This window comes from Ranitomeya variabilis, chromosome 2 (genome assembly GCF_051348905.1).
Source record: "Ranitomeya variabilis isolate aRanVar5 chromosome 2, aRanVar5.hap1, whole genome shotgun sequence".
In the NCBI taxonomy this organism is placed as follows: Eukaryota; Metazoa; Chordata; class Amphibia; order Anura; family Dendrobatidae; genus Ranitomeya; species Ranitomeya variabilis.
Genome location: NC_135233.1, coordinates 656917945 through 656940707, shown reverse-complemented (window position 1 = coordinate 656940707; position 22763 = coordinate 656917945). Strand labels below are relative to the sequence as shown.

At 43.8% G+C, this 22763-nt stretch overlaps 1 protein-coding gene across 1 annotated transcript in view; it reads right to left on the bottom strand.

The window, feature by feature from the left end:
• Positions 1–22763, bottom strand: part of TAB2 (TGF-beta activated kinase 1 (MAP3K7) binding protein 2) — a 155431-nt gene that overhangs the window by 65980 nt on the left and 66688 nt on the right. The window contains exon 2 of the mRNA XM_077289185.1: positions 4948–4993. The gene's annotated coding sequence lies outside the window, so the exon portion shown is untranslated. The remainder of the gene's footprint in view (positions 1–4947; positions 4994–22763) is intronic.

Genomic DNA, 22763 nt, shown 5'->3' with positions numbered 1-22763 from the left:
GAATCACATTTGAGAGATTTACATGGAAACCCCCATGTAAACACTCAGCGTAGAGTGCAGGATAAATGTGAGCAGATCTTTATTGTGATCATTGGGAGGCTTCATCTTTTTGAAAGCGTTTTATTCCACTTTTTGTTTAACTGTATGATGATAAAGCATTGTTTTTTTATGCTTTTTTAAATTTATTTTTAAGGTGTTCACTAAAGGGGTTAACTAGGAGGACAGTTTTATAGGTTGGGTCGTTCCTGACATTGTGATGCGAAATGTGTACTTTTATTGTTTGCTTAATTTTCTTAATAATATTTATGTGTACAATATATTTTTTTTATTTATTTTTTAAATATTTACAACTTTTTTTTTTTACTTTATTCCCACTATGGGGGGTAACATTTTCTGCAGTCTGATCGCAGTTATGAGGTATAGCAATGTGGGAGCGTTGGGGTGTGCGCGTATCTGTGATCCCACAGAACCTTAAAAAGTATATTGCCCCCAAATCCTTTTCTGAATCTTTGCACATATTGCACTGGGAGCGATCCAGCATGGATCTGCACCATTTATTCTGACTTTGCTATACTTGGAGTGTCACCAAAACGGAGTGAGCTTTATGGTTTTATTTAATTAATAACCATTTTTTAGCCCATTTTTTTCGTATTACACTCACATTTTGCACTATTCTACTTCACTTAGTGGCTACTTTATCCAACAACTTAGGCACATTTTTTAATTACCATATATACTCGAGTATAAGCCGAGATTTTCAGCCCAAAAAAATGGGCTGAAGGTTCCCCTCTCGGCTTATACTTGAGTCATGGAAGGCGGGGGGGGGTTGTCGGCGGGTGAGGGGGAGCGACGCCTGTCAAATGCTCACCTGCTTCCAGCACTCCTGGCGCGGTCCCATGGTCTTCGGGCACGCCAGCTTCGGGGCTCCCGATTCAATATGGATATTCAAAAGCATAACCTACTGATGTCTCAATTAATTTTACTTTTATTGGTATCTATTTTTATTTTGGACATTTACCGGTAGCTGCTGCATTTTCCACCCTAGGCTTATACTCGAGTCATTAAGTTTTCCCAGTGTTTTGTTGCAAAATTAGGGGGGGTCGGCTTATACTCGGGTCGGCTTATACTCGAGTATATACGGTATTTATATCATTTTAATATAAAAATATTTTTTCTGCTTTCACTTCTTTCTTTTTGGGGGGGTCCCATATTTGATCACAAATAAATAATTTTTTATGTGATCTCTGTGGTCCGGCATCTGATCTAATGGTTTTATGGTTATCACATTATATATAATATACTATCTTTTATCAGTTGATGAATGGTCCAGATACATGCACATGTCTTTTTTTAACTCCGTACTACTGTTTGCCATTCTCTATTTAATAAAGGCAATTTTTTTTATTGAATATATTTTGTCCGGTATTTGTATGATAGTCTGTTTTTCTGGAGTTTTCATTTAGTCTCTCTGAGTGGTTACCACTCTATCACTGAGCACCTGGGGCTATCACCTTATTATATATTTTACATTACTGTATTTTATAGTTTTATAAATTATACGAGTGTGTCCTTTAAGGGTCTCTGTTACACATTTACTCTACTGTAGCCAAGGACAGGTCGACTTGGCCTTGTGTTTTGGATCATTGTCATATTGGAACGTCAAAGTACATCCCATGCACAGCTTCTGGACTGATTATTGCAAATTTGCCTCCACTATTTGCTTATAACATGCTGCATTCATCTCTCCTTCAACTTTGACCAAGTTTCCTGTGCCTTTGTAGCTCACAGATCCCTAAAACATCAGCGATCCGCCTCCGAGCTTCACAGTAGGAATGGTGTTCCTTTCTTCATAGGCCTTGTTATTGTGGTGACCAAAAATGTTACATTTTGGTCTCATCACTCCAAATTAACTTGTTCCAGAAGTTTTGAGGCTTGTCTCTGCTGTTTTGCGTATTGTAGGCGAGATACTTCCTGGGATTTGCGCAGTAATGGCTTTCTTTTGGCGACTCGACCATGCGGCCAATTTTTCTTCAAGTACCTCCTTATTGTGCATCTTGAAACAGCCACACTGCCAGTTTTCAGAGAGTGCTATATTTCAGCTGATTTTATTTGTGTTTTTTTTTTTTTTTTTGCATTCTGAACAAATTTTCCTTTCAGTTGTGGACAATATTTTTGTTGGTCTACCTGACAGTGGATTTGTTTTTACAGAGCCCTTGATTTTCCATTTGTTAATCACAGTTTGAACGTTGCTGACTGGCATTATCAATTCCTTGGGTATCTTTTTGTATCCCTTTCCTGTTTTATACAGTTCAACTACCTTTTCAGGTAGATCCGATGACAATTATTTTGCTTTCCCCATGACTCACATTCCAGAATTGTCAGTGACTGGGGATGAAAGATGCAAGAGTCTGTCTGGATCCCAGAAACTCGCTCATTTTTTATGCAAACACACTGACTACAAACAAACAGGTCACAGGTGAGAATGTTACCTTTAGTAGCCATTCAAACCCATTGTTGTTAACTTCTGTGCATGTTATCAGGCCAAAATCACCAGGGTATGTAAACTTTTGATCAGGGTCATTTGGATGTTTTGGGTTGTCATGATTTAAAAAAAGAGAAAACACAGTAGTTTGACAATAAATGGCTTCACCCAACCACTAACCATGAGTGGAGAAAAGGTTTTGGTGTTATCATTCATATTCTCTGAAAAAAAACCAAGAGAGCAAAAATGTTGCTGGGGTATGTAAACTTTTGAACAACTGTATATGTCTTATAAAAGATGCAAAGGAGCACAAAATGACCCATAAATTGCATAATGTGTACAAACATGACTGTTCTGCATGCTTTTAAAGCCCCCGTCACACTAAGCGAGGTCGCTAGCGAGATCGCTGCTGAGTCACAAGTTTTGTGACGCAACAGCGACCTCAGTAGCGATCTCGCTATGTTTGACACGTAGCAGCGACCAGGCCCCTGCTGTGAGATCGCTGGTCGTGTCGGAATGGCCTGGACCTTTTTTTGATCGTTGAGGTCCCGCTGGGTAGCACACATCGCTGTGTTTGACACCTTACCAACGACCTCGTTGACTACAACGTTACACAGGACGTCCCTCATCAAGGTCTGAATCGTCATAATAGCTGCCATGTGACAGGGTCACAACGACCAACGACATCGTTGTACAGGTCGCCGCATCGCTGCTGCGTCGTTGGGAAGATCTCACTGTTTGACATCTCACCAGCGACCACATAGCGACGCAGTAACGATCCCTGACAGGTTGTCGGGTCGGGATCGCTTTAGCGTCGCTAAGTGTGACGGGGCCTTAACTTGTATGTTAAAGATCAAGAAGCACGGAGAGAGCTGTGGCAGTATAGCACAGCGTTATTAATAAGGGGAAGGGTGCATATCAAACCCACATAAGGCTTTTGATAAGCCTTGGGCAGGAAATAGGCTTGCAGAAGGAGAAAACAGGGAAGCAGGAGTGCTGTACTTCAAGATCACAATAAGGACTAGTAAAATCACAAAGTGGCATTTAAGAACAGGAAGAGGGATACATGTGGTATCGCCACATTCAGAAAAGTCCTATCAAAATATAAAAATTATTAACCCGATTGGTAAAACGGAAAAAAAACAAAACGTGAAAATTACATTTTTTTTGGTCACAGCAATTCACAGCAAATAAAAACCATCACATCAATCCCAAATAGGTAACAATAAAACCCTGATTTTGCTAAAAAGGAGCTGTCACACCGCGCCATTAACGAAAAATATGTTACTAATCACTGAAACTGACAACACAACCCAATTTTTTTTCTATTTCTGCAAACTTTCGATTTTTTTTCACCACTAAAAAAAAAACTGGACTTCTTTGGTATTCCCATAATTGAAATATGATTCTGCTCATGTGTACAATGTCATTTTTACCACAAAACGTACACCATAAAAACAAAATAGCAAAAAAATTATTTTAGAATTGTTCCCTCCCCACTTGGAAATGTTGTAAAATGAATAGTGTCATTTAAAAGCACAACGCATCCCCCAAAAAACTAGGCCTCATCTACGTAGACGACAAAAAAAAAAAAAAAAAAAAAAAAAAGCTATTACTCTGGGAAAAGAAAGAAAATGGAAACTGTGGTTAAAAGTTTTAGACTTAGAGTGGATCTACATACCCTAGTTTGCGGATTATAAGACATCTGACCATAGGAAGCACCCCAAATTTGGGTAAGAAAACAGGTTTTAAAAATATGATGGTGCGTCTTATAGTCTGCTTTTACAGTCGCTTGCCAGTTTTGTGCCTTGGTTTTCATTATGCAGTTTGATCCCCAATGTTCTCATGCAAATATCTGAGGCCTTCAGAGTAGATGTAGTTATTTATATTGAGAATAAATTACATACAGGTGGAACCAGTTTACTAATTATGTGAATTCTAGAGACAATTGATCACGCAGGATTTTATTTAGGGGTATCAGACTACTGGGGACATGTCACAATTTTCAGATACATATTTTTAAAATATTTAGAAAATTATACATCATTTCCATTATATTAAACCCCAAGTATCAAGTACTTCTGAAGTGTATCACATAAAATCCAAATAAAATATATTTAAGGTTGTGGGTGTAACGTGAAAAAATATGGAAAAGTTCACAGGGTATAAATACTTTTTCAAAGCACTGTAAACATATCTATATACATATACAAATTACTTTTACAGAGTTATTTATGTACATAAGCTTTGAAATACAGCCTTCTATATTTAAGCAACTCTAAATTTAGAAATGTTAAAGTGCTAAGACAAAACTGATGAAGTCTAGTTTCCGAAGAGCAGACATCACTTAAACAACTTTTATAACAGCCCTACAATTGCAGAGATGTACAAGTAGTTTGGGAATGAAGCCAAGCGTATAACAAATGAGCATTTCACACCAACAATATTTAGGTTACAGGAGTTACCTCAAGTGCCCTTGTAGACTTTAGATCCGTGTCCTCACCGCATTTTCTGCAAGAAAAAAAAAAGGAAACCACAGATTAATAAAAACAACATATTGGAGGGAACAGGATTTCTTACATTAAAATTTAAAAGGTTTTTTTTCCCTTATTGAAAATAAATATTACCTACTCTTCCCGGTCAAGAGTTAGCTCTGCCATGATTACTGTCTACATGGGCAGAGACACGGAGCTTACAGATAGGCTGCAATACTGTTGACACGACATCAACACTGCAGACAAACTAAACAGAGACCAGGACAACAGTGCAAAGCCAGCAGTGGACCCATGGATTTTTTAAGCTATCGGAGCCCATGCAGGTTTTCTTAAAATGGAAACCCCCTTTAATAACCGTATCATCCATACACAAGTACATGCATTTAACGTGCCTATAGAGACTATGGAGTTGGCTTGATATTTTCTGGAAGACAAAATGTTAGGCTACTTTCACACTAGCGTTAACTGCATTCCGTCACAATGCGTCGTTTTGCCAAAAAAACGCATCCTGCAAAAGTGTTTGCAGGATGCGTTTTTTCACCATTGATTAACATTAAGCGACGCATTGTGACGGATTGCCACACGTCGCACCCGTCGTGCGACGGATGCGTCGTGCAGAGGTGGACCGTCGGGAGCAAAAAACGCTACATGTAACGTTTTTTGCTCACGACGGTCCGCTTTTTCCGACCGCGCATGCGCGGCCGGAACTCCGCCCCCACCTCCCCGCACCTCACAATGGGGCAGCGGATGCGCTGGAAAAATGCATCCGCTGCCCCCGTTGTGCGGCGGAGACAACGCTAGCGTCGGGAACGTCGGCCCGACGCACAGCGACGGGCCGAGCCCGACGCTAGTGTGAAAGTAGCCTTAGAGAGATTATCAAGAAAAAAACTAAGACTTCACAGGGAGAGAATTGCTAGGCTCACTGGCTACATGGTTCTTTTGATTTATCTTGTACAGTATAAGGCCCCCTTGACAAGTCCGTGTCTCCAGTACATGGGTTGTTCCATTTTCACACATACCGGAGACACTTACACACACACCCATTATAATCTATGGGGCTGCGCACATACCAGTTTGTTCACACAGACCGTGAGTAGATGTGTCCTTTTTTTTCCCAAGTAGCAGTAGATGTCAATACGTGCTGCACACATGACAAAGTGCAACATCCATGTACCATCTTTGTGATACGTACCAGAACAGAATGCAGAGTAGAAATGACAGATGTTTAGGTGTTAGATGTGCAAAAATAGAAAATGATGCAAAAAAAAAAAATTGACTAGGGGATCTCCTTTATGTTTGATAACCAGCAAAGGTAAAGCAGACAGCTGTAAGTCATCAGGCTAGGAAGGTCCCTGGTTATTGGGCCCTTCTCAGCCTCCTCAAAATTAGCGCATCCATTAGATGCTCCAATTCTGCACTCAAAGAGACCCAGCAGCTCTGATTAGCCTTGTCGTCAGTACCAGGCAACTGTAAATAGCAAGAAATATTTTTTGCTTTTCACAGATACCGAAGCCAGATTCAGGGAAAAATTAACTACACCAGAGCTGTGTGGGAACATTTCTTGCTAATAAATTGTTGAACGAGGGACAATATCTTGTGTTCATTTCCCTCTTTATATGTTTTCAGGAATCCATTTCTGAACTGCATCGGATTCGATGGAATACGGCGGACCGGCTCCACCACTCCCCTTAAATATTGATGAACCAGGGGTAGTGCGTTTTTGCCCTTCTTCAAATATATCTTATTTAATATCTTTTGGTATGCTTCAACTGATCCCACCGATTCGGAGACGTTTTTTGGTGACATTTTGTACTTCAGGGTAGTGGTAAAATTGCTTCGTTATGACGTGTTTATTTGTGAAAAAAACGGAATGTGGGTAAAAAAATGAGAATTTTGCAATTTTCAAACTTAACTCTGAGTTAAAGGCATAAAAATTAAGTCACATAAAATAGTTAATAAAACATTTCCCACATGTCTACTTTACATCAGCACAATTTTTGAAATGTTTTTTTATTATGAAGTTAGAAGGATTAAAGGGAACCTGTCACACCCCCCCCCCCCAGGCGTTTTTAACTAAAAGAGCCACCTTGTGCAGCAGTAATGCTGTGGCGTCTGCAGCAGGGGGGAAAGGCCTGCCTCCTTGACTGAAGAAAAGGTATTTTGGACAAATAACAAAACTGATTATTTCGGCAGTTACAGCACGCAGAACTAAAAGAGCCACCTTGTCAGAATACAGCATTACTGCTGCACAAGGTGGCTTTTAGTTAAAAACGCCTGGGGGGGGGGGGGGGGGGGGGTGACAGGTTCCCTTTAAAAGTTGACCAGCGATTTCTAATTCTTTACCTAAGTCTTTTTTTTTTGGGACCATATCACATTTGAAGTAACTTTGAAGGGTCTGCAGTATATGACAGAAAATACCCAAGTGACACCATTCTAAAAACTGCAACCCTGAACATGCTCAAAACCACATTCAAGAAGTTTATTAACCCTTCAGGTGCATCGCAGTAATTTTTGTAATATTTATATAGCACCATTGATTCCACAGTGCTATTCATGAGAACGGGTTACATACAAATTAAAGATATCACTTACAGTAAGCAAACTAACAATTACAGACTTGATACAGAGGGGCGAAGACTCTGCCCTTGTGGGCTTACATTCTACAGGATGGTGGGGAAGAAGACAATAAGTTGAGGGTTGCAGGAGCTCCGGTGTTGGTGAAGCGGTAGCTCCGGTAGTGGTGAGGAGGCAGAGGGGTTAGTGCGGGCTGTAGGCGTTCCTGAAGAGGTGGGTTTTCAGGTTCCGTCAGAAGCATCTGAATGTGGTTGATAGTCGGAAGTGTTGGGACAAAGAATTCCAGAAAATGGGGGATATTCGGGAGAAGTCTCGGGAGGCGGTTGGTTGAGATAGCAAATAAGTGTGGAGGAGAGACGGTCTTGGGAGGACCGGCGTTTACGGGAGGGAAGATATCTGGAGATTATTTCTGAGATATATGGAGATATATGGAGAAACAGGTTATGGATGGCTTTGTAGGTCAGTCTTAGTAATTTGAACTGGATACGCTGAGGGAATGGGAGCCAGTGAAGAGATTTGCAGAGGGTGGAAGCAGAGAGGAGAGATGAGTTAGTCGGGCAGCAGAGTTAAGGATGGACTGGAGAGGTGGAAGGGTGTTAGCAGGGAGGCCACAGAAAAGAACGTTGCAGTAGTCGAGGCGGGAGATGATGAGGGCATGCACAAGCATTTTAGTAAATTGACGGTTGAGAAAAGGACGGATTCTGAAGATGTTTTTGAGCTGGAGGCGACAGGAGGTGGAAAGAGCTTGGATGTGAGGTTTGAAGGACAGGGCAGAGTCAAGGGTTACTCCGAGGCAGGGGACTTCCGGTACGGGGAAAGCGTGATGTCATTAATTGCGATAGATAGGTCAGGTAAGGAAGATCTATGAGATGGAGGAAAGATGATTAGTTCAGATTTGTCCACATTGAGTTTGAGGAAGTGAGAGGAGAAGAAGGAGGATACGGCTGATAAGACACTCCAGGATTCTGGACAGCAGAGAGGTGACGTCTGGGCCAGAAAGGTAGATCTGAGTGTCATCAGCGTAAAGGTGGTACTGAAATCCATGGGACTTTATGACTTGTCCCAGGCCAAGTGATAGATTGAGAAGAGTAAGGGCCCTAGAACAGAGCCTTGGGGGACTGCAACAGAGAGATGGTGGGATGAGGAGGTAGAGTGGGAGACACTGAATGTGCAGTTGGAAAGGTATGAGGAGATCCAGGATAGGGAGAGTTCTTTGATGCCAAAGGAGGAGAGGATCTGTAGTAGGAGGCAGTGGTCAGCCGTGTCGAAAGCAGAGGACAGGTCTAGAAGGCAGAGTATAGAGTATTGTCCGTTAACTTTGGCTGTAAGTAGGTCGCTAGTAATTTTGGTCAGGGATGTCTCAGTTGAGTGATGGGGGCGGAAACCAGACTGTAGATTGTCAAAGAGCAAGTTACATGAGAGGTGTAAGGAAAGTTCAGCGTGGACGTGCTGCTCCACTTTGGAAGAGAATGGGAGTAGCGATATTGGGCGATAGCTGGACATAGCAGTTGGATCGAGGGTTTGGTTTTTAACCCCTTAAGTCCCAAGGGTGGTCTGCACATTAATGACCGGGCCAATTTTTACAATTCTGACCACTGTCCCTTTATGAGGTTATAACTCTGGAACGCTTCAACGGATCTTGGCGATTCTGACAATATTTTCTCGTGACATATTGTACTTCATGATAGTGGTAAAATTTCTTCGATATAACGTGCGTTTATTTGTGAAAAAAAATGGAAATTTGGCGAAAATGTTGAAAATTTCACAATTTTCCAACTTTGAATTTTTATGCCCTTAAATCACAGAGATGTGTCACATAAAATACTTAATAAGTAACATTTCCCACATGTCTACTTTACATCAGCACAATTTTGGAACCATAATTTTTTTTTTGTTAGGGAGTTATAAGGGTTAAAAGTTGACCAGCAATTTATCATTTTTACAACACCAATATTTTTTTGGGACCACATCACATTTAAAGTCATTTTGAGGGGTCTATATGATAGAAAATACCCAAGTGTGACACCATTCTAAAAACTGCACCTCTCAAGGTGCTCAAAACCACAATCAAGAAGTTTATTAACCCTTCACGTGTTTCACATGAATTTTTGGAATGTTTAAAAAAAAAACAACAACATTTAACTTTTTTCACAAAAAATGTACTTCAGCTCCAATTTGTTTTATTTTACCAAGGGCAACAGGAGAAAATGGACCCCAAAAGTTGTTGTACAATTTGTTCTGAGTACGCTGATACCCCATATGTGGGGGTAAACCAATGTTTGGGCGCATGGCAGAGCTCGGAAGGGAAGGAGCGCCATTTGACTTTTCAATGCAAAATTGACTGGAATTGAGAAGGGACGCCATGTTGCGTTTGGAGAGCCCCTGATGTGCCTAAACATTGAAACCCCTCACAAGTGACACCATTTTGGAAAGTAGACCCCCTAAGGAACTTATCTAGATGTGTGGTGAGCACTTTGACCCACCAAGTGCTTCACAAAAGTTTATGATGCAAAGCCGTCAAAATAAAAAATCATATTTTTTCACAAATATGATCTTTTCGCCTCCAATTTTTTTTTTTCCCAAGGGTAAGAGAAGAAATTGGACCCCAAAAGTTGTTGTGCCATTTGTTCTGAGTACGCCGATAACCCATATGTGAGGGTAAACCACTGTTTGGGCGCATGGCAGAGCTCGGAAGGGAAGGAGCGCCATTTGACTTTTCAATGCAAAATTGATTGGAATTGAGATGGGACACCATGTTGCGTTTGGAGAGCCCCTGATGTGCCTAAACATTGAAACCCCCCACAAGTGACATTATTTTGGAAAGTAGACCCCCTAAGGAACTTATCTAGATGTGTTTTGACAGCAGTGTTTCACTACAGTTAATAACGCAGAGCCCTGAAAATAAAAATTTTGTTTTTTTTTCTTCACAAAAATTATTTTTTAGCCCCCAGTTTTGTATTTTCCCAAGGGTAACAGGAGAAATTCGACTCCAAAAGTTATTATCCAATTTGTCCTGAGTACACTGATACCCCATATGTGGGGGGAACCACCGTTTGGGCGCATGGCAGAGCTCGGAAGGGAAGGAGCGCCATTTGGAATGCAGACTTCGATGGATTGGTCTGCAGGCGTCACGTTGCATTTACAGAGCCCCTGATGCACCTAAACAGTAGAAATCCCCCACAAGTGACCCCATATTGGAAACTAGACCCCCCAAGGAACTTATCTAGATGTGTTGTGAGAACTTTGAACCCCCCAAGTATTTCACTACAGTTTATAACGCAGTCGTGAAAATAAAAATAAATTTTTTCCCCACAAAAATGATTTTTTAGCCCCCCAAATTTTTATATTCCCAAGGGTAACAAGAGAAATTGGACCCCAAAAGTTGTTGTCCAATTTGTCCCGAGTATGCCGATATCCCATATGTTGGGGTAAACCCCTGTTTTGGCGGTACAGGAGAGCTCGGAAGGGAAGGAGCACTGTTTTACTTTTCAACGCAGAATTGGCTGGAATTGAGATCGGACGCCATGTCGCGTTTGGAGAGCCCTGATGTACCTAAACAGTAGAAACCCCCAATTCTAACTAAAACCCTATCCCAAACACACCCCTAACCCTAATCCCAACCATAACCCTAACCACACCCCTAACCCTGAAACACCCCTAACCCTAATCCCAACCGTAAATGTAATCCAAACCCTAACCCTAACTTAAGCCCTAACCTTAACTTTAGCCCCAACCCTAACTGTAGCCCTAACCCTAACTGTAGCCCTAAACCTAGCCCTAGCCCCAACCCTAGCCCCACCCCTAACCCCAACAATAGCCCTAACCCTAGCCCCAACCCTAGCTTCAACCCTAACCCCAACCCTAGCCCTAACTCTAACGGGAAAATGGAAATACATTTTTTAAATTTTTCCCTAACTAAGGAGGTGACGAAGGGGGGTTTGATTTTCTTTGATAGCGTTTTTTTTTAGCGGATTTTTATGATTGGCAGCCGTCACACACTGAAAGACGCTTTTTATTGCAAAAACTATTTTTTGTGTTACCACATTTTGAGAACTATAATTTTTCCATATTTTGGTCCACAGAGTCATGTGAGGTCTTTTTTTTTGCTGGACGAGTTGACGTTTTTATTGGTACCATTTTCGGGCACGTGACATTTTTTGATCGCTTTTAATTCCGATTTTTGTGAGGCAGAATGACCAAAAACCAGCTATTCATGAATTTTTATTTTAATTTTATTTTTATTTTTTTGGGGGGCGGCGTTTATAGCGTTCCACGTTTGGTAAAATGAATAAAGCAGTTTTATTCTTTGGGTCAGTACGATTACAGCGATACCTCATTAACATAATTTTTTATGTTTTGGCGCATTTATACGATAAAAACTATTTTATAGAAAAAATAATTATTTTTGCATCGCTTTATTCTGAGGACTATAACTTTTTTATTTTTTTTTGCGGATGATGCTGTATGGCAGCTCGTTTTTTGTGGGACAAGATGACGTTTTCTTCGGTACCATGGTTATTTATATCCGTCTTTTTGATCGCATGTTATTCCACTTTTTGTTTGGCGGCATGATAATAAAGCGTTTTTTGCCTCTTTTTTTACGGTGTTCACTGAAGGGGTTAACTAGTGGGACAGTTTTATAGGTCGGGTCATTAAGGACGCGGCAATACTAAATGTGTACTTTTATCTTTTTTTGTTTAGATAAAGAAATGTATTTATAGGAACTATATATATATATATATATATATATATATATATATATATATATATATATATATATATATATATATATATATTTTTTTTTTTTACACTATAACATTGCCCCAGGGGAGGGGGGCATCATGTTATAGTGTAAGATCGCTGATCTGACAATTTGCTGTGCACTGTGTCAGATCAGCGATCTGACGTGCACAGCGGCCATTTTGGATCCGGGCCTGCTGCAGGGAGGTAAGAGACCCTCGGAGCAACGCGATCACATCGCATTGCTCCGGGGGTCTCAGGGAAGCACGCAGGGAGCCCCCTCCCTGCGCGATGCTTCCCTGTACCGCCGGTACACTGCGATCATGTTTGATCGCAGTGTGCCAGGGGTTAATGTGCCGGGAGCGGTCCGTGACCGCTCCTGGCACATAGTGCCGGATGTCAGCTGCGATAGTCAGCTGACACCCGGCCGCGATCGGCCACACTCCCCCCGTGAGCGCGGCCGATCGCATATGACGTACTATCCCGTCACTGGGAATTAAGTCCCAGGTCACCTTGCTGGGATAGTACGTCATATGGGATTAAGGGGTTAAGGTTAGGCGTGATTGTGGCATGTTTGAAAGTAGAAGGGAAAGTACCAGAAGTTAGTGATAGGTTGAAGAGGTGGGTTATGGATGGGACAAGAGTGGCGGTGAGGTTGGGGAGGAGGTGGGATGGGGTCGAGCACACAGGTGGTGAGGTGCGATTTGGAGAGGAGACAATTAAGCTCCCTTTCAGGGATGTTGGATAGGGAGGTTATGGGGTTTGGTCTGGTATACAAAGGGGTTGTGGTGGTTGAACAATGAAGACTTGCCTTGTTTGGTTGATCTTATTTTTAAAGTGTGTGGCAAAGTCCTCAGCAGAGATGAGGGAGGTTGGAGGTGTTAGTGGGGGGCGGAGGAAGGAGTTAAAAGTTTTGAATAACTGTTTGGGGTTGTAGGATAGGGAAGATACAAGGGTTGTGAAGTAGGACAGTTTAGAAGAGGTGAGAGCAGATTTGAAAGGTGTTGCCTGTTTGAATGCAATGAAGACGTCTTGTAAATGTGTTTTCTTCCAACGCCGCTCTGCAACCCTGGATACCGGAGCTTTTAGTGGTGTTATTGTGCCAGGGTTGTCTATTGATATGTCGCACTCTGCCATGAACGAGAGGGGCAACCGTGTCAATCGCTGATGCGAGAATAGCATTGTAGAAAGCAGTGGCACTGTGTCGTGGAGTGAGGATATGGATGTCAGTGGTAGGATAGTCAAGAGTGTGTTTGTGTCTAGGTGAGCGATGTTTCTGCGGAGGTGCGCATGTTGCTGGGCATGGGTGACCGGTGAGGAGGACAGGGATGAGAAAGTAAGCAGATGGTGGTCGGATAGAGGGAGAGGGGAGGTGGTCAAGTTAGAGAGTAGAGAGGAGAGACAGGTGAAGACCAGTCTAGCATATGTCCGTCGGTGTGGGTGGCTGAGGAGGACCACTGAGTAAGTCCAAAAGATGAAGTAAGGGATAGAAGTTTGGAGGCTGTTGACTGAAGGGTATCAGTCGGGATGTTGAAGTCACCCATGATGATAGTGGGAATGTCAGTGGAAAGAAAGTGAAGAAGCCAGGTAGAGAATTGGTCAATAGAGGCAGTGGCCGGGCCCGGACGTCGGTATATGAGGCCACTTGTAGAGAGAGTAGATGCGGACAGAGTGGACTTCAAAAGAGGGGAGGATGAGGGGAGGATGAGGGAGGGTAGAGGTGGGATTGGGTTAAAGGTGCAGTTAGAAGAAAGGAGAAGACCCACTCCTCCACCATGTCTGTTGCCGGGGCGAGGGGTGTGGGTGAAATGGTGGCCACCGTAACACAGCGCAGCAAGGGAGGCGGTGTCAGAGGGTGTTAGTCATGTTTCTGTGAGGCCGAGGAAGGCAAGCTTGTGAGAGAAAAAGGTCATGAATCACATGAAGCTTATTGCAGATTGAGCGGGCATTCCAGAGTGCTCCAGAAAGAGTGAGCAGGGGGGTGGGTGTCAGGGGCACAGGTTTTATGTTGGAAAGATTGAGGTAGTTCATATTAGATAGGGCGTGGTAGGAGGGGGTAGTAATGGGAAGTATGAGCTGTGGGGGTCCATGGTTGGGAGATATGTCGCCAGCAGCGAGAAGCAGAGAAAGGGAGAGCAAGTGGGAGAAAGAGTGGCCAGCTTGTTTTTGGTTTTCTTAGGACAGATGTAATGTGGAAAAAACAATGAAAATGAAATGTTTTTTTTTCACATAAAAAAAATTTGGTCTAAATTTAAATTTATTTTCCCAGGGGTAACGTGAGAAATTGTGCAACAAAGCTTTTTTTTTTTTTTTTTTTTTAACCGAGTACAGCGATACTCCATATGTGGTTAAAAATAGTAGTTACTCACCGATAACGGTGTTTCTCTGAGCCCATGACGGCACCACGGAGAGAGGGGATCCGCCCACCAAGGACAGGAAACCTACAGATAAAAAGGCGGTACCTCTCTCCCGCATCAGTTTGTTTACAGAGTATAAAGGAAACATCAGGTTAACGATCACAAATGTTTCAACATCACTAAACCTTAATAGAGATACCGCGTGCTTAACGATTATATACATAACTAAACATTGTAAGAGTGTGCACACCCACGCGTGAGGGAGGGAATGTACAGGTGCCGTCATGGGCTCAGAGAAACACCGTTATCGGTGAGTAACTACTATTTTCTCTGTCCCCCATGACGGCACCACGGAGAGAATTGCAGAGACTGTCTACATTAGGGAGGGACTACCGCTTCCAGAACCCTTCTACCAAAGGTAAGGTCTGAAGAAGAATTTAAGTCCAACCGATAGTGCCTAAAGAAAGCTGAGGGTGAAGACCAAGTAGCGGCTCTACATATCTGGTCTATTGTTGCTCCGGCTCTCTCTGCCCAGGAAGCCGCCATCGCCCTGGTTGAATGAGCTTTAACTTCCCCTGGAGCTGGCATCCCGCTTGAGGTATACGCGAGGTTGATGGCATCCCTGATCCATCTTGCCAATGTACCCTTGGAGGCTTTTGCCTTTCCGAGGCCCCTGAAAACACACAAAGAGAGATCCTTCCTCTCTACACTCCCTAGTAGCCTCCAGGTAATGGATGAGACACCTTCTGACATCCAACGTGTGTAGTGATTTTTCCCCCTCGTTCTTAGGGTTAGGACAAAAGGAGGGAAGGGAGATCTCTTGGGACCTATGGAACCGGGAGGCCACTTTTGGTAAGTATGCCAGATCAGTTTTTAATACCACCCTGTCCTCCAATATTAGTGTGAAGGGTGGCCCGGCTGACAAGGCTTGTATGTCGCTAATTCTTCGGGCTGAAGTGAGGGCTACCAAAAGGGAGGTTTTAAGGGATAGAAGAATCTTTAAGGGAAGTTCTTTTAAGGGTTCAAAGGGTGCTTTGGTAAGGGCCGTAAGAACTAGATTTAAGTCCCACTGTGGGGCTCTACGTGAGGGTAGAGGCCTAGATCTTTCTGCCGCCTTAATGAATCTGGAAACCCAACGATTCTTTGCCAGATTGTAATTAAATAGTGCCCCAAGTGCGGCAATATGAACCTTCAGTGTATTAGTGGCTAGGCCTTTTTCCAGCCCATTTTGCAGAAATTCTAACACCAATTTGAGAGGGATTCCCTCAGATTTTAGCCCCCGAGGAAGAGAGGAATTTCTTCCAGATTTTACCATACTGCTTAGTAGTTGTTAATTTTCTACTTTTTAAGAGGGTTGACACTAGACCTTGAGAAAAGCCTTTCTCTATCAGTAACCCCCTCTCAAATTCCAAGCTGTCATGTGTAACCTCGCTACCTGCGGGTGTGATACTGGACCCTGGAACAGGAGATTGGGCAGGTCTGGGAGTATCCAAGGGTCTGTTATGGACATCCTTCTGGCCCAGGAAAACCAAGTTCTCTTCGGCCAGAAAGGGGCAATCAATATCACCCGGGCGCTGTCCTCCCTTATTTTCCTCAGAACCGCTGGTATCAGAGTGATAGGGGGAAATGCATAACCTAGTTTGTGCTTCCAAGGAATCATGAAAGCATCCAGCGCCACCGGGTTCCCTGCTGGGTTTATGGAACAAAAGGTGGTCACCTTCCGATTTAGGTTGTTTGCGAAGAGATCTATTGTCGGAGACCCCCACATCTCCGTTATCTGATTGAATATGGACTGGTTCAGTTCCCATTCTCCCTGTTTTAGGCAGACCCGACTCAGATAATCTGCCTTGAAATTGTCCACCCCTTTTATGTGAAGTGCCGTCAAGGATGCTAAATTTTCCTCGGCCATCTGTAAGATTGAATGTGTGACTTCCATCAGCGGTTGAGAGTGTGTTCCCCCCTGATGGTTTATGTAGGCCACTACCACTCTGTTGTCTGAAAACAGTCTTACATGATGTGAGTGAAGGGGTTTTTGGAATTCTGTAAGAGCGAATTTTACTGCCAGTAATTCCCTCATGTTGGAGGATGCTTCTTTTGTGTCGTCTGACCATGTCCCCTGAACCACTAGATCGTGTAGGTGAGCCCCCCAGCCGAAGGGACTTGCGTCTGTGGTTACCACCGTTGACACTGGGATCACCCATGGCAGACCGCGACCCAAATTGCTGTCTTTTGTCCACCAATCTAGCGAGAGAATTGTGTTTGATGAGAAGGTGAACTGACTTTCTAAATTTCCCTTCAGAAAAATTTCCTCCGCTAATATCTGCCATTGCAGTTCCCTTGTATGTGACTGGGCCCATAGGACGGCAGAAATGCAGGCTGTCATGGACCCGAGGAGAGACATTGCTTCTCGAAGCGATAGAGGGGAGATCTCTTGCCCTGGACACTAACCCAACCATCTTTTGGATCTTTTCTTGGGGTAGGCGACATTCCTGAGAGATGGAATCCAACGTGATTCCCAGGTACTCCTGAACCTGATTCGGTATCAGTCTGGACTTCTTCAGATTCAGGAGCCACCCCAAGCTTTCCAAAGAGTCCATAACTAACTCTAGCTGGTTATTGCAATGTTGGGGAGAGTTGCCTATTATCAGGAAATCGTCCAGGTATGGGACGATTAGGGTGTTTTGTTTTCTCAGGTCTGCCATGACTTCCGCTATCAATTTGGTAAATACCCTTGGGGCTATTGCGAGACCGAATGGTAGGGCTGTAAACTGATAATGCTTTACCATCCCTCCTATTTCGATTGCCACCCTGAAGAATTTTTGGAAGTCTTTGTGAATGGGGACGTGGTAGTATGCGTCCTTTAAGTCGAGTACTACCATGAAACAATGCGGAAACAACATTTTGACTGCTGTCTTTATTGTTTCCATTTTGAAAGGATCCACAATCAGGTGTTTGTTTAAGTTTTTTAAATTGATAATTGTCCTGAAAGACCTGTCTGTTTTTTTCCTGAGAAAAATCGGAGAGTAGAACCCTCTCCCTTTTTCCTGGAGGGGGACCTCCCGAAGAACCCCTTTGTTCAATAGTGTTGTGACTTCCTGTTCCAGAGCTATCCGCTCCTGCGGAGAAGCTCTCTGAGATGTCACCAGGAAGGACGGTTGAGGGAACGTAAGAAATTTGAATTTCAGTCCCGATTTTACCAAGTCCAGAATCCAGGCACTGCTGGTTATCTTTTCCCAGGCTGAGAGGAAGAGGGACAATCTTCCTCCCACCTGGGGCGAAAGTTCATTGTGGAGGTTTTTTGGGATCGGTGGGGCTTTTGTTGAAAATAAACCCTTTATTCTTATTCTTTTTATCTTCCCATCTGTCCTGTGGCCTAGGGGGCTTCCTACGGAAGAATTTTTTACGCCGAAAAGGACGTTTGTAAGATGGGTATTGCAGGACGGGAAAGGACTTCTTTTTGTCCCCTGCCTTTTCCAAAATATCATCCAGAGTAGAGCCGAAAAGAAATTCTCCCTCACAAGGAATATTACAAAGTTTTGTCTTTGTTAGGAGGTCTCCGGGCCAACATTTGAGCCAGAGGGCTCTTCTGGCTGCATTGGAGAATACCGCTGATCTGGCCGAAAGCCTGATGGAGTCTGCTGACGCATCGGCCAGAAAAGCGGCTGCCCCTTTCATTACTGGTAGGGTATTCAGTATACTGTCTCTGGATGTTTTATCCTTGAGCTGGGATTCCAGCTGATCAAGCCATACCATAAGGGAGCGGGAAGTGCAAGCTGCGGCCACCGCTGGTTTTAGGCCCCCCCCCTGCTGCTTCCCAGGAACTTTTTAGAAAAGCATCCGCTTTTTTATCCATGGGATCCTTTAAGACCCCCATGTCTTCAAAAGGTAGGGCAAGCTTTTTTGACGCTTTAGCGATTGCTACGTCTAATTTAGGTGCTTTTTCCCAAAAGGAGCATGCAGGGTCTTCAAAAGGGTATTTTCTTTTGGGGGTAAGTAGGGCCTTTCTCAAAGGTTTTTTCCATTCTTTATTTATTAAGGCTTGTATTTTATCATTAAGGGGAAACACCCTTCTTTTTTTCTGCTCCAGTCCACCGAACATGATATCTTGGACTAATTTTTTAGTGTGGGATTCAGCAAGACCCATGGTACTTCTGACTGCTTTAATTAGGGAGTCTGTTTCTTCTAATGGGAAACAACTACGACCTCTCTGAGAAGAGGATGATGAAGAGGATGATGAGGAATCGGATGAATTTGAACTAATCTCCCCACTATCCGAGTCACTAGAGTCAGATATAGGGGTCTTTTGTTTAATTTTTTTACGTTTTTTACCCTCCTGGAGAGACTTAAAGGTATCTTCCACTTGAGTTTTAATTAATGTTTTGAGTTCTGTGGCGAACCCTGGAAGCCCTTCACAGAGAGTCTCTTCCATACAGGATTTACATAATCTTTTTTCCCAGGAGGCAGGTAAATCTTCTTTACAAAGGGCGCAGATCCTATGTTTGGACTTTCCTGCGCTCTTCCTTCCCTAAAATAACAAGAGAAAGGTAGGCTCTATTAGCCGGAGCATTCACGGAGATCACTCACCACCTGGTGTACCCTCAGTACCGGCTGTGGATGGTCCGTATCGACAGTATGGTGCTCCTTTGATCCGGATGCAGCACTAGAATTTTTGCTGTGCTGAGATCCAGACCGTGCTCCAGCTCCACGCCGCTGGACATGAGAGGTCCCTTGCCCCTGCTGCCGGCGTTTCTGCTGCTGCTGCGGTGCCTGCGGTTGCTGCGCTGGTGAGCCCTGCAATTCGGGGTCACTCATAGCTGCTGGGGAACGCTGGCTGTTTCCATTAGAAGTGATCAACATATGTGTCACCTACTGCTAGAAGGGTGTCTAGATATATGTGACCTATCCCTCCACACTGCAAAACAACATCCTAAATCACTCTACCTAGATGCGGAGGTTGACACCCTAAGAGGTAGCGAGAATGGCGCCCCCGCTCGTGCGACGGCTGCCCCTAATCTCCTATTGTTTCCCTATAAGATAATAGGGCAGAAAAAGAAGGCCAGGTGGCTGGTATTAACTTGTATTAATATGTGACCAAGCTACATCAAATCTCAGGCCCTCCCCCCTAGGTGTGCTGTAAGGCAGAGGATAGGGATTCTGTATATACTAATGCAGTATCTATATAAACAAAGATGAACTGAGTATGCACCTAATAACAATAGAAAGCTGACCACATACAATAAACATAAACATAATTGCCATATATAAATATATAATTACAGTGTCTTTACATCTGGCTGACACACGGGGGTAAAATAGCCGAACACATCAAAGTAACCTACAGTCATAAAGGCTTCATACTAAATTGATATACTCATCTGCTGTGTTCATAACCCCAGAAAACACGGCCAGTCCAGATACTACGGTTCAGACACCGACTAATAGATGAAGACAGAATATACACACGCTCTCGACGCGTTTCCCCCACATGTCTGGGTTCATCAGGAGAGAGATATGGCAGTATGGAGTTGTCCACACAAATAAGGAGCCTTCATCTATTAGTCGGTGTCTGAACCGTAGTATCTGGACTGGCCGTGTTTTCTGGGGTTATGAACACAGCAGATGAGTATATCAATTTAGTATGAAGCCTTTATGACTGTAGGTTACTTTGATGTGTTCGGCTATTTTACCCCCGTGTGTCAGCCAGATGTAAAGACACTGTAATTATATATTTATATATGGCAATTATGTTTATGTTTATTGTATGTGGTCAGCTTTCTATTGTTATTAGGTGCATACTCAGTTCATCTTTGTTTATATAGATACTGCATTAGTATATACAGAATCCCTATCCTCTGCCTTACAGCACACCTAGGGGGGAGGGCCTGAGATTTGATGTAGCTTGGTCACATATTAATACAAGTTAATACCAGCCACCTGGCCTTCTTTTTCTGCCCTATTATCTTATAGGGAAACAATAGGAGATTAGGGGCAGCCGTCGCACGAGCGGGGGCGCCATTCTCGCTACCTCTTAGGGTGTCAACCTCCGCATCTAGGTAGAGTGATTTAGGATGTTGTTTTGCAGTGTGGAGGGATAGGTCACATATATCTAGACACCCTTCTAGCAGTAGGTGACACATATGTTGATCACTGTTTATATTGTATGTACTATCTTAGTAGATATCTATAGCTTTGAGGGAGCTAAGTATTTCCCTTCTTCAGCTGACTTTTTATAGGGTATGTTCTTGTATGTGGGTTTTTGTATTTGATGGTAACAATAAAGTATCTTAGTTTTAATAAAAAAAAGGGGGGTTTATATGTGATACTAGCAGTTTTCCCTTGAATATATTTCTTTATAGTTAGCCGTTACTGTTTCCATTAGAGCAACTAGCCAGGGAGACAGCCCCCATTTAAATATCCTGCGCGCCGATTTCCGCGCGCTCCCCGATACTAGATTGTGCGCATGCGCGAATCCCGGCATGCACCGCGCTTTCCCAGCAAGCCCTGCGCCGCCCAGAATGCCCTGCTTTGCCCAGCAGGCATTGCGGCACCCGCGCATGCGCGTTGTTACCCGGAAGTCCGACACCACGCTGGATGCTTCCTGGTGCGCTATTCAAGCGCGCATTGTCGCGCCCTGCTCCACCTATGGAGGGACCCCTCCGGTGGTTTTTCGTGCGGGTGTGTGCCGTCTGGAATCCCCACGTAGTGAGGATTCCTGTAGGAGCCGCAGCGCTGCTGCTGCGGTCCCCGCTCACCCTAGAGACCTACTGATCCCAGCGGTGGCGCTTCGGGTGGCCCAGCCCAGCCGAGGCAGGGAACCCCCGCTGCCTGAACCGGTCTGACTGGCCCCGGAATCCAACGACGATCTGAGGTAAGATCTGCTGCAGGTCCCGTCAAGGACAGGAAACCAAACTGATGCGGGAGAGAGGTACCGCCTTTTTATCTGTAGGTTTCCTGTCCTTGGTGGGCGGATCCCCTCTCTCCGTGGTGCCGTCATGGGGGACAGAGAAAACTACTTTTGAGGCACAGTGCAAAGCGAAAAAGGGATATTGGAGTTATTAGTTTGAGTGTGCCATGTCACATTGGCAGAGCCCCTGAGGTGCCCGAACAGGAGAAATCCCCTGATATACCTCCTTTTACAAACTACACTCCTCAATTAATTAATCTAGGGGTGCAGTGATCATATTGACACTACATATGCCTCACAGATTTTTATACTATTGGATGGTGAAGAAAAAAAAATACAAATTTTACCACTAAAATGCTGTTTTAGCCCCAGGTTTTAAATTTTTGAAAGGGCTACTAGGAAAAAAAAATGTAACTTTGTTTGTTACAAAAATTTCTCCTGAGTGCGCAAATTCCCTACATGTAAACAGGAAATACTTTTCAGGCACAGTGCAAAGCTCAGAAGGGAAGGAGCGACCTATTATAGTGCAGATTTTACTGCTATGGTTTGCAGATGCCAAGAAACACTAGGAGAGCCCGTGAGATAGCAGAACTGCTCATAAGTGACCCCATTTAAAGGGAGTCTGTCACCTCTAAAATCGTATATGAGCTGCGGCCACCGGCATTACTGGCTTATCTACTGCATTCTGTAATGCTGTAGATAAGCCCCCGATGTAACCTGAAAGATGAGAAATAAAGGTTATATTATACTCACCCAGGGGCGATCCCCGCTGTGGTCCGGGTCAGATGCGTGTCGCGGTCCGGTCCAGCGCCTCCCATCTTCATACGATGACGTCCTGTTCTTGTCTTCTTGCCGCGGCTCCGATGCAGGCATACTTTGTCTGCCCCTCCCTCGGCATGCCTGATAAATGCTGCAACTGCAGTGCTTAGGGGATTGTCAGGAGTGATGTGGTTACTGCTACTGCACTGAGTGCCGGGTGTCAGCTGTCACATGCACACAGCCTCTGTGAACGTGAAACCGACTGGACATACTCCATATGTTCAAGGTCGGTAAGTACCAGCCGACCTAGATGTATTGGGTAATAAAAGAGCTCAGTCCAAGGAGCGCCGAAGGAAAAACTCTGACACCTAGACCTATTGATTGAGTCCAAGGTCAGTATGGGGTTAATACCAGGGCTTTGGAGTCGGAGTCGTGGAGTCGGACTTAGTTTT